Raw genomic sequence first — 5000 nt, forward strand, 5'->3', positions numbered from 1 at the left:
AAAAAGGCCTGTCCCTGAGCGAAGCATTATATGCAATGTTCAAAGCTAGCTTAGCTGTAGGAAGCCTGGCGTGCCAATGAATGGGGTTATCAGCTACTAAGTAAAGTAAAATCCACACTACTTCTGACTCGATTTTACTAAGCCATTTGCTGAAGGCCTATATGCAGTCACTGGAAAGTGTTACATTTTAATCAAGACCGTGACCGATTTCACCACCTTATTTATAAAGTCAAGGCCATTATCACTAATCAAAATTTTCGGCCAACCAAACTTAGTAATGAAAGAGCACAGTGCCTAAGCTAATGCTAATGAGTTTGCCGATTTATCCATTATCGCGTAGGTATGGGTGTACCGAGTAAAAGCATCCACAAATACATATATATACTTATGTTGTGTTAAACCAGTAGGAAAGGGTCCAACTACATCCATATGCTCTCTATAAAATTTAATAGGAATCACAGGCCACTTTCTGGCTTCCGGTATAGTATTTTTATGTTCTTTGAAACAGATACAAGCATGACATCCTTTTATGTAATTCTCTATAGATTTTTTCATTCCTAACCAAAAGAAGGATTCATGTGCTCTCCTTAATGTTCTATCAGTCCCCAAAAGCCCTGCATACGGACTTTCATGTACAATGTAGATGGCTCGTTTAATTAGAGAGGGAGGAAGAACTAACCGTGCACAAAAATCCCCTCCCCTCTTCTCGTGGGCACAATATAAGAAATCCTTTTCAATGAAAAATTTCTCGCGAGGCACATTCAGAAACTCTCTGATCCCCTTTAATCACTGCTCACAATCTTTCCATCCAGTTCTCTTTTTTCTGTTCGTGTCGGACTTCTTTTATGTCCCAAGTCAATCAAACCTGCATCATCAGTGCATTCATTCTGGACACCCCCGATCATGACCTCGGTCACCCACATATATTCCCTTTCCCTGTTCTTATCTCTCTCTCTCTCTCTGTCTGTCTCTCTCTCTCTCTCTCTCTCTCTCTCTCTCTCTCTCTCTCTCTCTATCTCTCTCTCTCTCTCTCTCTCTCTCTCACGTCTTCTGCTTGCGCATTGCGGGAATTCTCATTACGTTCTCTACTATCTCTGTTTTGATGGGGGTCTTCAATATTTTGGTTACGTTTTTCATTCCTCTTTTGTGTCCTAGCTGTTACTCCTATTACTGCACCTCTAGAGAGGGCATCAGCTACCTTGTTAGCTTTACCTTCTATTTGGTGAAAACCCTTTATATTGAACTGTAACAATCTCTCAATCCATCTCGCTCGATGAAAGGTCAAATCCTTTTTAGAATACAAATCATGTAAGGGGCAATGATCACTTTACAACTAAATTGACTGACTTAATAAAAAGAAACAACGCATCCCTAGAACCCAAAGAATAGCTAAAGCCTCCCGATCAAATGTACTTTAATTCATTTCTGCCCCTTTTAATGCTCGGGAAGCAAAACAAAAGGGTCTCTCGCTGCCTTTATCATCTCGTTGCGAAACTACTCCACCAATTGCTATGCTACTCGCATCTGTTGTCACTTAAAACGGGCGATCAAATCTATGATATGCGAGTAATCCATTGCTGGTTAAGGCAGCTTTCAACTGGTTAAAGGCTCTTTCTTCTTCCCACCCCAGTTTATTACTTTTTTGTTTCTTTAAAGCATCTGAAGGTCTTGCTATCTCTCCAAAACCTCTTATGAATTTACTGTAATACCCAGTAAGTCCTAGGAACCCAGCTACTTTCTTAGGGTTACGTGGCCTGGGAAGATCTCTGATAGCTGCTGATTTACTGGAGCAGGGTTGGATACCTTCTGGGGCTATTATGTTACCGAAAAATTCAACCTGTTCACAGAAAAATTTGCACTTTGAGAAATTTATTTTCATACCATTATGTCGCAATGCTTCTAAAACTTTACGAATGATATTATTATGTTCTTCGGCCGTTTTCCCTGTAATTATGATACCATCTATATAAACAAGAACATTCTGAGCAATTAAGGGCGACAAAGCCGCCATCATTACTCTAGGAAAATGACTTGGAGCATTTTTAACAACGAAAGGAAGAAAATTAAACTGAAATAATCGATCGTTAGCTATAAATGCCGTTTTATATTTACTGTCTTCCTGAATGGGTATTTGATAGTATCCAGATTTTAAATCAACAGTTGTAAAATATTTGCTAGCTCATACTTTCACAAGTAATTGTTCGATCGAGGGCAATGGAAATGCATTATACTTAGTGATTGCATTCAACATCCTATAATCAACACATAATCTTACCGAGCCATCCTTTTTCCGAAAAGCTACAATTTGAGAGGCCCAGGGGGATTCGCTCTCCTTGATTATCTTTCGTTCCCTTAATTTATTACTTTCCCTTTCTATCTCTCCCTAGAAATGAATGGGTAGCTTATAAGGCCTTGACCCGATCGGCTCCACCTGCCCAGTTTCAATGCTAAAGGGAAATTGATCAATCCTCTCGGGAGGTTCATCTCTATTTGCAATTACATCGGAATAATTATTGACAATGTCACTAACTACAGGCTCATATTCTGAGGGACATAATTTTTGCGCTTGCGTAATCAAAATCTGAGTGCGTTCATTTGTGCGGGCTGGAGTTGTGGCTCCATACATCCCATTATAAGCAATTTCACATAACTCTAATTCACACAGAGAATCACTTCCTAAAACAACTCATTTATTTTGACAAGTTAACTATTGTTATATCAGTTCTATTCTCTTTAATTTCTCTCAAGCCCTCTAATATCATATGAGCCCCAATGTCATGGGCTTTAACAACTTCTTTGGTTCTTTTCCAAGAGGGCGACATGGGGTCACTGTTATGCTCGTCAGGGTCTGGGGAGAAAACATTTCTCCTCTCTCAGGTACAGCTGTTACCTTAGTTACATGTGTATCCAAGCTAACACACACACTTACCCGCTCATAAATTTCTATCGGCAAAATGTACCCTCCTACTTTTACTGTTATTGTATCTTTTCCCCTAAATATGCAAATTTGACTATTAGAGATAAAATCAATTCCTAACATAGCCTCGATTTATGTAATTCCCAAGGTGGGCAAGACAAAAAATCATTTGTAAACTTCACTGATCTCACCTTGAATTTGACGATTGTTATATTGTTTATGTGTAGTTTATTTCCTCCTGGCGTGTCAAGAACAATGGATGCCGCTGGCTGTAGTGAATTTGAGGAGAATTTTTTTCCAATCAATGAAACACTGGCTCCTGTGTCAATCAGCCCTTGAATGGATTTATCTGGTAGGTAAACCGTCACTGCTAATATTCCTAGACGACCATTACGAGATATGGGGCGTGGGCCAATGACCCCAGCTGCAATGCCGCTGCCCCTTAGTGCTGCGGGGTGAGGTCAGGGGTACCGATGGATGTCTCAGTGCCTGGTCTGTCACGTCTGGCGTCACTGTTTCCTCGGCTACTGCTTGTGATGTCATGCGGGGGCATCGAACTCCCTCGTCTCCCACTTCCTTTGTTTCCTTTTCCTTGGATGTTGGGCGGGGAAAGGTGTGCGTGTGCCACAGCCCGGCCGCCCTGGGAGTTTTTTGCTGAGCACTCTCGAGGTAGATGAACGTAGGCCTGACAACTGTAACAGCGGAGAGATCTTTGGGTGGGCACTCCACTCGACAACACTGCCAACATTTAATTTGCTGACTGCGTTCTCCTCTATCCCCTTCGGGGGCAGACTGCCTCTCATGGCGGCCAAATTCTTGGAATCGGGCCAGTTTTTTCCAGTCATTTTTTCTTCGGGCAAACTGTCTAAAATGTTTTGTATCACACTCACTACATCTGCTAATGACCGGTTGTCATCGAACAAATAACCACATATATGCCTGTTTACTATTCTACGAATATCTTTACAGGCAATTGCCTTTTTATCACCTTCTGGGAAATTGGAACTCCGGGTAGCAGACGAATCATAATCCCAAAAAATGTGAATTGCAAAACTAAGACCTGATTCACCTCCCCTTATTTTCGGTTTGTTATTTTCTTTTAGGTGTCCCTTTAATGCATCAGGTAAGGCATACTTCTCAATTAAATGTCATTTTATATCAGTATATATTCTTAAACTGTCTTGCGGCCAACACATTACCTCCATTGCTTGAGCCTCTTCCAGCAATCTTATTACTTGAATAACTTTTTTCTCTTTCCAACCACCAATATGTAGCTACTTCAAAGTCTCTCAAAAACACTTCAATCGATTGAAACCCTTCGTTAGGTCGTTGATCATCATATGACCTTACACTTGCCTGGAGTTCTGGCAACTGTCGAACTATGATTTGCCTATCTTCACTCGGCTGTGCATGTGTACTTTCACTTGTGTGAGTTTGAGCTTTTCCATGTACGTTGGATATGCTGTGGTTGCGCGCCGTTCCTGTTATTGTTCCACCAACAGTCTGTTCATTAACTGTTGTAAGTTATGTAACTTATTTTCCAATTCTTGTATTCTAATTTCCAGTCTATATTCTTCATCGGCAATGCTGTATCCCACTGCTTCTTTGTTCTCATCTGCAGCAGCAGCGTCTGCTATGTTAGGCCTTGTGAATCTAGGCATCTTGAACTTTTATTTTACCAGTTCAAAAAACAACTTCACTCACAGCATACACTAAAGATGTATTTTTTTTTACACCTGACAACAATATGACCCATGTAAATGGATAATGAGACGTCGGAATGTGGGATTTCTTCTTTTATTACAAAAGGTCTGTTCGTAAATACACTGTACACAACTACCCACTTAGGTGAGGGAGTTGGTAACTCGAGCGCCCACCGGCAACTAAAACTCCCTTCGCTACCTAAATGTAATCATTGCATATAATATGCTGACCCATAGGTTTTTGTGGATTACTCATGAATATTGAGTTCATTTACCTTGATGTATAACACACACATATATACATGAATTAGGACAAATATATATATATATATATATATATATATATATATATATATATATATATATATATATATATATAT

This window comes from Palaemon carinicauda, chromosome 29 (assembly GCF_036898095.1).
Source record: "Palaemon carinicauda isolate YSFRI2023 chromosome 29, ASM3689809v2, whole genome shotgun sequence".
Classification (NCBI taxonomy): Eukaryota; Metazoa; Arthropoda; class Malacostraca; order Decapoda; family Palaemonidae; genus Palaemon; species Palaemon carinicauda.